Below are 13491 nucleotides of genomic sequence, written 5' to 3'. Positions count from 1 at the left end.
TGACCAATATTTCCACCATGTCTTACATCTTCTTCCACCTGCTGAACCCCGAAACTGTTTCCTGAGATACAGCCCCTGTATGACATGAGCAAGTAAAATGAGTCTTGTAGCTCAATGAAATCAATATAAAACAGTAGACTAACTTCAAGTTTATAGAGGGAAGCAGGCGAAGAGACAGCTAGGACGATTCCTTTCCCTTCAAAGGGGCACCATTTTAATTTATATCAAAAAAGCACTTTCAAAACACACACACACATTAAATGCCCAATCACCTTTAAAGGCCAATAGGTGCATGTGATACCAAGAAAAGAGAAGCTTTAAAAGGGAGATAAGGAAAAGAGATAATATTAAAGAACTCTACTAAAATCACTATTTTTTCAGAAGGATAGGTCAGGGTAATTGCTAAGACAAAGACTGCCCTTTGAAGAATGGCATCAGAAACTATGAAATATAGGGAAAATAGGCCTCAATGAACTATTTTCCCTATATTCCCAATTAACTAAACAGAAGCAAACATTAACAACACTAAGCCCCACGTGGTAGATCAGTATCCAAATATGCTATAATAAATTAACTAAAATGTCTGATTTTTATCAAAAATTATAAGATATACAAAGAAACAGGAAACTTTGACCCATATATAAGAAAAAAGCAAATAACAGAAACTTTGAAAAGCCTCAGATATTAAACTTAGCAGGCACATATTTCAAGGCATCTATTTTAAATATGTTCAAATAACAAAAGGATAACATTTTAAGAGGAGGAAGGTTTGATAACAATATTAATCAAATACAGTAATGAGACAGGAATCAAAGAATCTAATGGATATACTAGAGTTAACAATATAATAACTAGGCTGGGGATACAGCTCAGTGGGAGAGTGCTTGCTTAGCATTGGAAGAAGAAGAAGAGGAGGAGGAGGAGGAGAGAAAGATACAAAATCTGAAACAAAAATTCACTAGAGGAGATCAACATTAGGTTTGAGTTGGCAGAAGAAGCAATCAACAAAGATGAAGCTAGATCAATAGAGATTATGAAGTAAGAGAAACAATGAAAAAGAATGAAGAAAAGTAAATCCTTAGTAAAATGTAGGAAACCATGAAGCACACCAACATATACCTAATGGAATTATCAAAAGATATGAGAGAAAAGGAGCAAAAAAAAAATTGTTTAATGGCTGAAATCTCCCCAATCTTGATGAAAAACATTCTCTACATATCTAAGAAGTCCAACAAACTCTAGACAGGATAAACACAAAGAAATTCAACCCAGATATATTCCATTCAAAAGAGTAAAAGAAAAGAGAAAAATTAGAAAATAGAGAAAAATGACTCATTACATACATGCATACATACATTAAGAATTGACTCATTAAAACAGTGGAGGTCAGAAGGCAGTGTGAAAACATATTCAAAGTTATGAGAACCGGGGATGTAGCTCAGTGGTTGAGAGTTTGCCTAGTATGCATGAGGACCTGGGTTCAATCCTCAGCATGGCAAATAAATAAATAAACTGAAAGTGATGAATAAAAATAACAACCCATGAATAATGCAATGTTCACCAAAACTATTATTTAGAACTAAAGATGAAATACATTCCCAGATAAACAAGAGTTCAGAGATTATATTACTGAAACAAGTTTTCAATCTGAAAGCAAGTGACACCAGGAAGTAATGTGAATTCAGATTAAAAAGGAGAGTATCAGTAAAATAATTTTGTAAATACAAAATATAGTATATTTCTTGTTTGTTCTCTGAACTGTATTAAAAAGCAATTATGGGGCTGTGTGTGTTATCTCAGTGGTAGAGCATATGGTTAGCATGAAAGAGGCTCCATATCTAGCACCAAAAAACCAAAAGGAATTATATAATACACACACAAACACACACACAAATTTATTTTTGTGTTACTAGGCCTCTAAAAATAGAAATGTAATATATTTCACAATAACAACACAAGACACAGGTGGGAACAAAGTTGTTTGGGTTAAGAAAATGTGACCATATGGTAACTAGAATCCACAGGAAGAAGTGAAGAGAAGCACAAATAGCAAATAAGATGGTTAATATACCAAACTGTAGTATATACTTGCTTGTCTTTCTTCTTAGTTTCTTACAAATACATAAAATTGTATAAAGTAATATTATAAGATGTATTGTTGTGTTTGGGGCATATATAGATGTAATGTGTATAATATGATGAACAAAAAGGTGATAAGGGAATAGAACTAATAGGAATAACATTTCTATATCTCACTGGAATTGAATTCATAATCTCTTGTAGAGGCAGAATAATTAAGATCTATATTGCATGCCCTAGAGCAACCACTAAGAAAATAAATAAAAACTATTAAGTAAAAATTGTTAAAGGAACTAAAATATTCCACTAGCAAACATTCACTTAATGCAAAAGGAAGAAAACAAGAAAAAAATACATGAAACACATGGAAACCAAAATGTGAAATGGCAGAATTAAGTTTGACCATAAAAATAATAACATTAAGTGTGATTGGATTAAGTGATGTAGTAAAAGGCACAAATTGTCACACTGTATGTTAAGAAAAAACGTGGTCTAACTATGTCTATAAGAGACAACCATTATATTAAAGATGAAATATTGAATGTAGCCAAACATGGTGGTACTTGACTGTAATTCCAGCGATTTAGTAGGCTGAGAGGGCTAGTAGGCTGAGAGGGCTAGTAGGCTGAGAGGGCTTAGTAGGCTGAGGAGGGCTGCAAGTTCAAGACCAGCCTCAGCAACTTAGTGTGACCCTGCCTCAAAATAATAAATAAAACAGGCCAAGAATATAGCTCAGTGCTAAAGCACCTCTGGTTTAGATACCCAGTACTAATAAAATAATATAGTAAAATGATGGGGAAGACCCATGCTGTGGAAATAGAAACAGTAGAAATGTTAAAATAACATTACTACAGTTCCAAAAAAAAAAATACTAGGGATAAAGAGAGAAATTTTATATTGATAAAATGGTGATTACATCAGTAAGATATAGAAATTATAGACACATATGCAACAAATAATGGAGCCCCAAAATATACAAAGCAAAAATTGACAGAATTAAAGAAAGAGACAATTCAACAATAAGAGTTGGAAACTTGCTGGGCACGGTGGTGAATGCCTGTAATCCCAGAAGCTAGGGAGCCTGAGGCAGGAGGATCACAAGGTCAAAGCCAGCCTCAGCAACTGTGAGGCACTAAGCAACTCAGTGAGACCCTGTCTCTAAATAAAATACAAAATAGGTCTGGGGATGTGGCTCAGTGTTTGAGTGCCCCAGAGTTCAGTCCCCAGTATTCCCCCTTAAAAAAAAGAATTGGAAAGTTCAACATCCTGCTATAAATAATGAATAGAACAACCTGGAAGAAAATCATCAAAGATATAGAAGACTTAGACAACACTGTAAACCTACTAGACCTGACAGACATCCTTAAAACATTCCACCAATCCAACTCTTATGTACATACTTGAAAGAAAAACATGTTCACAAAAATGTATATATAAATACTTATCAAAGCATTATTTATAATAGCTGAAAAGTGAAAACAACCCAAGTGCCCATCAATGGGAATGGATAAACAAAATGTGATATCTATCTATCTATCTATACATATATCACAATAAAATGAAATATACACACTGTATACACAATGAAATGTTATTACATCATAAAAATCTATGAAATATTTATTGATACATGTTACATCATGAAGAAACTTGAAAATATTTCAAAATTTATACAAAGAGCCAATCAAAAAAGACTACATATTGTAGGAAGGCATACCAAGAATAAGCAAAACTATAGAGACAAAAATTAGATCAGTGGTTGCCTAGGGCTGGTAGCAGGGATGAGGTGTAACTGTTAATGGGTATGGAGTTTCTTTTTAGGGTGATGAAAATGTTCTAAAATTAGGTCATGTTGATAGTTTCACACATATAAATATTTTAAAAACCATTAAAGTGTACATTTAAATGGGTAAATTTGGGTTGGGGTATAGCTAAGCATGCTTGCCTAGAAAGTGTGAGGCCCTGGTTTGATCATTAGCACTATCAAAAATAAAAATTTTTAAAAATGAGTGAATTATAAGGAACATGAATTGTACCTCAATAAGTCTGTTAAAAAATAATCTAGGACAAGGGTCAGGACACTTCTTCTGTAAAACATCAGACAGTAAATATTTTAGGCTTTGCCAGCTACATATACTCACTTTCACATGTTTTGCTTTATTTTGGTTTATAACCTTTTTATAAATGTAAAAACCATTTTTAACTCTCAGGCTGTACAAAAAAAGGCCATGGGACTGATTTGGACAGTTGGCAATAGCTTACCCAGCCCTATTCTAGGAAAAATATGTAATTCCTTTTCAAATTGCAATTACTCTAATGTTTTAAGCATTTCTCACTTTCCCTTAACTCAGGAGGGTAGAGACAATGTAGATAGGACTATGCAGTCTTTGTGTATTCCTTCATCATCATCTTATTTATAAATACCCTGATTTATGGGGGTATAAAGAAAAGGGTACAGCCAACAGCATGGTGGCACAGGCCTGTAGTCCAAACTAGTCTACAGGCTGAGGCAGGAGAATCACAAGCTCAAGGTCAACCTGGGTAACTTAGAGAGAGAGAGAGAGAGAGAGAGAGAGAGAGAGAGAAAAGAAAAGGAAGAACAGGGTGCAGTTGTATATAACAGAATTCAACAAATATTCTTTATAGAGAGAAAGCACCACAGTCTAATTCATAGGGACCACAATTAGATGATGAAAGGCAGAAGTATATCTTGAATTATCTGAATAGAAATGCTTTCAAAAGCACAGACTATAGAAGGATTACTAGGTTACAGAGTTCTTGGGAAACACAGAAGTGTGTGAGAAAAAATAAAAAATAAATAACAGTTGTTAGAAACAAACAAAATAATTAAGGACTGTACTTAAGAATTTGTGAAATTTCCTTCACACCAAGTTGATATCTATTTGCTAAGATACACTGTTGTTTAACAACTCAGGACTACCAACAGAAAAAGAATAACTTTTCAAAAGTTAAAACCATATAAGGAGAACATGTTATTACTGTTTTTTTAGTAAAGCAAAAGTGCCTATTGAGAATAAAATGACTTTTTTTTTGGTACTAGGAATTGAACCCAGGGGTGCTTAACTACTGAGTCACATACCCAGCCTTTTTTACTTTTTATTTTGTGACAGGGTCTCACTAAGTTTCTTAGGGCCTTGTTAAGTTGCAGAGACTGGCTTTGAACTTGTGATCCTCCTGCCTCAGCCTCCTGAGCCACTAGGATTACAAGTGTGCATCACCACCAGCAGAATTAAAATACTTTCTTTAACCTTTATCTGGTAAGAAGCAGAATTGGGTTTTGTTTTTCTTATTTTGTTCTGAGGAAGGTAGATTCTTTTCTCATCTTCTTTTAAAATGTAAAGATTTCTTAAAAGGGACCCCAGTAGTTCTTAAGAATGAGGCCTCCAAATTGGTCCTCAGTGAGAAAAATGAAGCAGGAGGCATCACAATGCCAGACCCTAAGTTATACTGCAGAGCTATAGTGACAATAACAGCATGGTATTGGCACTAAAATAGACATGTAAATCAATGATACAGAATAGAGGACACAGAGAAAAACCTACATACATACAGTTATTTCATACTAGATAAAGGTGCAAAAATATATATATTGGAGAAAAGATAGCTTCTTTAACAAATGGTGCTGGAAAACTGGAAATCTGTATATAGCATAATGATATTAAACCCTTATCTCTCACCCTGCACAAAACTCAACTCAAATTGGATCAAGGACCTAGGCATTAGAACAAAGACCCTGTGCCTACCAGAAGAAAAAGTTGACCCACTCTCCATCATGTCGACTTAAGAATCGAATTCTTTAACAAGACTCCTAAAGTGCAAATAAAATAAAAAACCAATAAATGGGATGGTGTCAAACTAAAACAAAAAACAAACAAAAACAAAAAAAAAACTTCTTCAAAGAAAAGGAAACAATCAAGAACGTGAAGAGAGAGCCCACAGAATGGGAGAAAATTTCTGCCACCTGTATCTCAGATAGAGCATTAATATCTGGGATATATAAAGAACTCAAAAAACTTAACACCAAACAAACAAATAATCCAATCAAAATGGGCAAAGGAACTGAACAGATACTTCACAGAAGAAGAAATATGATTGGTCAACAAATGTATGAAAAAATGCTCAACATCTCTAGCAATTAGAGAAATGCAAATTAAAACTACACTAAGATTCCATTTCACTCCAGTCAGAATGGCAACAGTCTAGAGTACAAGTAACAGTAAATGTTGGCAAGGATGTGGGGAAAAAGGTACACTCATACATTGCTGGTGTGACTGCAAATTGGTGCAACCACTATGGAAAGCAGTATGGAGATTCCTCAGAAAACTTGGAATGGAACCACCATTTGACCCAGCTATCCCTCTCCTCAGCATACACACTAAGGACTTAAAATCAGCAAACTAATCTATGATGCAGCTCAATTCACAATAGTTAAGCTATGGAATGAATAACATAGAAGAAGATATTAGGAAGAGGAAGAAGTTAAAAAGCAAGAAGGATTTTATACCAGTGGAGAGAAGAGAAGATGACAAGTATGGGAAATTAGGAAGTTTTCTTTGTTCAGGTAAGAGAAACCAAGCAGAGAGAGGATCTATATCATAAAAAATCGTACACAAAATGCTGGTGGTCTGACTTGGAGAAAATTTTCTCAGCTTAAAAAAAAAAGCTGAAGGTCAACCAATAATCTGGTGTACGGGAGACAGCAATGTTGGTAGTTCCTAAAAGAGGTAAAGTTTAAAAAGCTTAGGGTAGAATTCAGGCAAAGGTAAGAATTCCTGTCTTCTTGTTAAAATTGAGTTAATGATGAGATATTAAAGGACACAGGACAAAGAAAACAAATGCAATTGAGGGAATAAAAATAGCTTAAATAAATAATTTCAGATGGCTGTCAAAGCTGTGGAAAGAGCTGAGTTCTTCCATAGAAATGTGTGGAAAGAAGGTGGGCAAAGCGGTACAGACCTATAATCCCAGCAACTAGGGAAACTGAGGCAGGAGCATAGCAAGTTTGAAGCCAACATGGGCAACATGGTGAGACACTGTCTCAAAAAATAAAAAAAGGCTGGAGATGTAGCTTAGTGATAGAACACCCCTGTGTTCAATTCCCAGTACTGGGTGTGGGGGTGGAGGGAGAGGCAAGGGAGAAAAGCAAAAGAAAAAAGAAAGAAAATGTGCAAACAGGAACAAATGTGGGAGAAAAACTTCTATGGGCCATATGTAAATACAGGAAGAAAATAAAAATAAAGAATATTTAAGGGGGCTGGAGTTGTGGCTCAGTGGTAGAGCACTTGCCTAACATGTGTGAGGCACTGGCTTTGATTCTCAGCACCACATACAAATAAATTAATAAAATAAAGGTCCATCAACAACTAAAAATATTTTTTAAAAAAACAATATTTTAAAACAGACTAGCGGGAGCAGAGCAGAGCCGCCGCCCGCACCCGGAACAGGCCCAGCGACCCGCCGGCATGGTAGTCATGTCACCCCAATTGGAGTAGGGGCAGAGCAGAGCCGCCGCCCGCGCCCGGAACAGGCCCAGCGACCCGCCAGCGTGGTAGTCACGTCACCCCAATTGGAGTAGGGGCAGAGCAGAGCTGCCGCCCGCATTCGGAACAAGCCCAGCGACCCACTGGCGTGGTAGACACGTCACCCCAATTGGAGTAAGGGCAGAGCAGAGCCGCCACCTGCACCTGCAAGGTAGGCAGACCTGTGACCGAACGGCAGAACAGGCCCAGGGGCCCGTCAGCGTGGTAGACAGATCACCCCAATTGGAGGAGGAGCACAGCCGCCGCCCGCCCCTGCAAGGGAGACTTTGCAACTATACAAGAGCAATATAAATATATAGGGGGAAAATTCAATAACACAACAGTTTCACCAAGCAGAAAGAAACGCGAGCAGTATGAAAAGACAAGGAAAGAAAGGACCACAAGCAATGCAGGTCAACTCAACTTTAGAAGAGGTAATAGCTGCAGCAGATGGAATGTCAGATAAAGAATTCAGGTTATACATGCTTCAGATGATCTGGAGTCTCAAGGAAGACATTAGACAGCAAAATCAGACAATGAAAGACCACTTCGACAATGAATTACATAAACAAATCCAAGAAGCAAAAGATCAACTATACAGGGAGATAGAGGTTATAAAAAACAAACAAACAAACAGAAATCCTAGAAATGCAGGAAGCAATAAACCAACTTAAAAACTCAATTGAGAATACTACCAGCAGAGTAGAACACTTAGAAGATAGAACATCAGACAATGAAGACAAAGTATTTCAACTTGAAAAGAACATAGACAGCTCAGCAAGACTGTTAAGAAACCATGAGCAGAACATCCAAGAAATATGGGATAACATAAAGAGACCAAACTTAAGAGTCATTGGGATACAGGAAGGTATAGAGGTCCAAACCAAAGGAATGAGCAACTGTTCAATGAAATAATACGAGAAAACTTCCCAGACTTGAAGAATGAGACAGAATCCCAAATCCTAGAAGGCTACAGGACGCCGAATGTGCAAAATCATAAGAGATCCACACCTAGACACATTATAATGAAGATACCCAATATACAGAATAAGGAGAGAATTTTAAAAGCTACAAGAGAAAGGAAGCAGATTACATTTAGGGGTAAACCAATCAGGATAACAGCTGATCTTTCAACACAGACTCTGAAAGCTAGAAGATCCTGGAATAACATATTTCAAACACTGAAAGAAAATGGGTTCCAACCAAGAATTGTGTATCCAGCGAAATTAAGCTTCAGAATGGAAGATGAAATTAAAACCTTCCACGATAAACAAAAGTTAAAAGAATTTGCAGCTAGAAAACCATCTCTTCAAAACATCCTCAGCAAAATATTACAGGAAGAGGAAATGGAAAATATCAATGAAAACCAACAGCGGGAGGTAGTACAGTAAAGGGGGGAAAAATAATCAAAGAGCAAAACAAACCATGTTTAGTAACATAAATAAACAAATATGGCTGGAAGAACAACCCATATCTCAATAATAACCCTAAATGTTAATGACTTAAACTCACCAATTAAGAGACACAGGCTAGTAGAATGGATCACAAAACAAGACCAACAATATGCTGCCTTCAGGAGACGCATTTGATAGGAAAAGACATACATAGACTGAAGGTGAAAGGTTGGGAAAAATCATATCACTCATATGGACTTCGGAAACAAGCAGGAGTGTCCATACTCATATCAAATAAAATATCTATTTTATTTCAAGCCAAAGTTAATCAAAAGGGATAAAGAGGGACACTACATACTGCTCAAGGGAACCATACACCAACAAGACATAACAATCATAAATATATATGCCCCAAACAATGGTGCAGCTATGTTCATCAAACAAACTCTTCTCAAGTTCAAGAGTCTAATAGACCACCAAACAATAATGATGGGAGACTTCAACACACCTCTCTCACCACTGGACAGATCTTCCAAACAAAAGTTGAATAAGGAAAATATAGAACTCAATAACACAATTAATAACCTAGACTTAATTGACATATATAGAATATACCACCCAACATCAAGCAGTTACACTTTTTTCTCAGCAGAACATGGATCCTTCTCAAAAATAGATCATATATTATATCACAGGGCAACTCTTAGACAATATAAAGGAGTAGAGATAATACCATGCATCTTATCTGATCATAATGGAATGAAACTGAAAATCAACGATAAAAGAAGTAAGGAAAGGGGCTGGGGATGTGGCTCAAGTGGTAGTGCGCTTGCCTGGGATGCGTGCGGCCCGGGTTTGATCCTTAGCACCACGTACAAACAAAGATGCTGTGTCCGCCAAGTACTAAAAAATAAACATTAAAAAAATTCTCTCTCCCTCTCTCTCTCCCTCTCTCTCTCACTCTTTCTTAAAAAAAAAAGAAGTAAGGAAAAATCATGCATCACTTGGAGAATGAACAATAGGTTACTGAATGATCAATGGGTTATAGAAGACATCAAGGAGGAAATTAAAAAATTCTTAGAGATAAATGAAAACACAGACACAACATATCGGAATCTATGGGACACATTGAAAGCAGTTCTAAGAGGAAAATTCATTGCTTGGAGTTCATTCCTTAAAAAAAGAAAAAACCAACAAATAAATGATCTGATACTTCATCTCAAAATCCTAGAAAAAGAAGAGCAAAACAACAGCAAAAGAAGTAGAAGGCAAGAAATAATTAAAATCAGAGCTGAAATTAATGAAATCGAAACAAAAGAAACAATTGAAAAAATTGACAAAACTAAAAGTTGGTTCTTTGAAAAAATAAATAAAATCGACAGACCCTTAGCCATGCTAACAAAGAGAAGAAGAGAGAGAAATCAAATTACTAGCATACGGGATGAAAAAGGCAATATCACAACAGACACTTCAGAAATACAGAAGATAATCAGAAATTATTTTGAATCCTTATACTCCAATAAAATAGAAGATAGTGATGGCATCGATAAATTTCTTAAGTCTTATGATCTGCCCAGATTGAGTCAGGAGGATATAGACAACCTAAACAGACCAATATCAATTGAGGAAATAGAAGAAACCATCAAAAGACTACCAACTAAGAAAAGCCCAGGACCGGATGGGTATACAGCAGTTTTACAAAACCTTTAAAGAGGAACTAATACTAATACTTTTCAAGCTATTTCAGGAAATAGAAAAAGAGGGAGAACTTCCAAATTCATTCTACGAGGCCAACATCACCCTGATTCTTAAACCAGACAAAGACACTTCAAAGAAAGAAAACTACAGACCAATATCTCTAATGAACCTAGATGCAAAAATCCTCAATAAATTTCTGGCGAATCGGATACAAAAACATATCAAAAATATTGTGCACCATGATCAGGTAGGATTCATCCCTGGGATGCAAGGCTGGTTCAATATACGGAAATCAATAAATGTTATTCACCACATCAATAGACTTAAAGATAAGAACCATATGATCATCTCGATAGATGTAGAAAAAGCATTCGACCAAGTACAGCAACCCTTTATGTTCAAAACTCTAGAAAAACTAGGGATAACAGGAACATACCTCAACATTGTAAAAGCAATCTATGCTAAGCCTCAGGCTAGCATCATTCTGAATGGAGAAAAATTGAAGGCATTCCCTCTAAAATCTGGAACAAGACAGGGATGCCCTCTCTCACCACTTCTGTTCAACATAGTTCTCGAAACACTGGCCAGAGCAATTAGACAGACGAAAGAAATTAAAGGCATAAAAATAGGAAAAGAAGAACTCAAATTATCACTATTTGCAGATGACATGATTCTATACCTAGCAGACCCAAAAGGGTCTACAAAGAAACTATTAGAGCTAATAAATGAATTCAGCAAAGTGGCAGGATATAAAATCAACACGCATAAATTGAAGGCATTCCTGTATATCAGCGACAAATCCTCTGAAATGGAAATGAGGACAACCACCCCATTCACAATATCCTCAAAAAAAAATAAAATACTTGGGAATCAACCTAACAAAAGAGGTGAAAGACTTATACAATGAAAACTACAGAACCCTAAAGAGAGAAATAGAAGAAGATCTTAGAAGATGGAAAAATATACCCTGTTCATGGATAGGCAGAACTAACATCATCAAAATGGCGATATTACCAAAAATTCTCTATAGGTTTAATGCAATGCCAATCAAAATCCCAATGGCATTTCTTGTAGAAATAGAGAAAGCAATCATGAAATTCATATGGAAAAATAAAGACCCAGAATAGCAAAAACAATGCTAAGCAGGAAGTGTGAATCAGGCGGTATAGCGATACCAGACTTCAAACTATATTACAGAGCAATAGTAACAAAAACAGCATGGTACTGGTACCAAAACAGGTGGGTGGACCAATGGTACAAAATAGAGGACACAGAAACCAATCCACAAAACTACAACTATCTTATATTTGATAAAGGGGCTAAAAGCATGCAATGGAGGAAGGATAGCATCTTCAACAAATGGTGCTGGGAAAACTGGAAATCCATATGCAACAAAATGAAACTGAATCCCTTTCTCTCGCCATGCACCAAAGTTAACTCAAAATGGATCAAGGAGCTTGATATCAAATCAGAGACATGGCGTCTGATAGAAGAAATAGTTGGCTATGATCTACATACTGTGGGGTCGGGCTCCAAATTCCTCAATAGGACACCCATAGCACAAGAGTTAATAACTAGAATCAACAAATGGGACTTAGTCAAACTAAAAAGTTTTTTCTCAGCAAAAGAAACAATAAGAGAGGTAAATAGGGAGCCTACATCCTGGGAACAAATCTTTACTCCTCACACTTCAGAGAGAGCCCTAATATCCAGAGTATACAAAGAACTCAAAAAATTAAACAATAAGATAACAAATAACCCAATCAACAAATGGGCCAAGGACCTGAACAGACACTTCTCAGAGGAGGACATACAATCAATCAACAAGTACATGAAAAAATGCTCACCATCTCTAGCTGTCAGAGAAATGCAAATCAAAACCACCCTAAGATACCATCTCACTCCAGTAAGATTGGCAGCCATTAGGAAGTCAAACAACAACAAGTGCTGGCGAGGATGTGGGGAAAAGGGTACACTTGTACATTGCTGGTGGAACTGCAAATTGGTGCGGCCAATTTGGAAAGCAGTATGGAGATTTCTTGGAAAGCTGGGAATGGAACCACCATTTGACCCAGCTATTCCCCTTCTCGGTCTATTCCCTAAAGACCTAAAAAGAGCATACTACAGGGACATTGCTACATCGATGTTCATAGCAGCACAATTCACAATAGCAAGGCTGTGGAACCAACCTAGATGCCCTTCAATAGACGAATGGATAAAAAAAATGTGGCATTTATACACAATGGAGTATTACTCTGCATTAAAAAATGACAAAATCACAGAATTTGCAGGGAAATGGATGGCATTAGAGCAGATTATGCTAAGTGAAGCTAGCCAAATCCCTAAAAAACAAATGCCAAATGTCTTCTTTGATATAAGGAGAGTAACTAAGAACAGAGTAGGGAGGAAGAGCATGAGAGGAAGATTAACATTAAACAGGAATGAGAGGTGGGAGGGAAAGGGAGAGAGAAGGGAAATTGCATGGAAATGGAAGGAGACCCTCAGGGGTATACAAAATTACATACAAGAGGAAGTGAGGGGAAAGGGAAAAAAAAATACAAGGGGGAGAAATGAATTACAGTAGAGGGGGTAGAGAGAGAAGAGGGGAGGGGAGGGGGGGAGGGGGGATAGTAAAGGATAGGAAAGGCAGCAGAATACAACAGACACTAGTATGGCAATATGTGAATCAATGGATGTGTAACCGATGTGATTCTGCAATCTGTATACGGGGTAAAAATGGGAGTTCATAACCCACTTGAATCTAATGTATGAAATATGAT

The 13491-nt window shown here is 36.5% G+C and overlaps 1 protein-coding gene across 2 annotated transcripts in view; it reads right to left on the bottom strand.

The window, feature by feature from the left end:
* The window catches only part of Tex11 (testis expressed 11), a 285555-nt gene that overhangs the window by 57683 nt on the left and 214381 nt on the right, over positions 1-13491 (bottom strand). The gene's annotated exons all lie outside the window — the stretch shown is intronic.

This window comes from Callospermophilus lateralis, chromosome X (assembly GCF_048772815.1).
Source record: "Callospermophilus lateralis isolate mCalLat2 chromosome X, mCalLat2.hap1, whole genome shotgun sequence".
Classification (NCBI taxonomy): Eukaryota; Metazoa; Chordata; class Mammalia; order Rodentia; family Sciuridae; genus Callospermophilus; species Callospermophilus lateralis.
The sequence above is the reverse complement of the archived record's forward strand: the minus strand, read 5'-3'. Positions and strand labels throughout refer to the sequence as shown.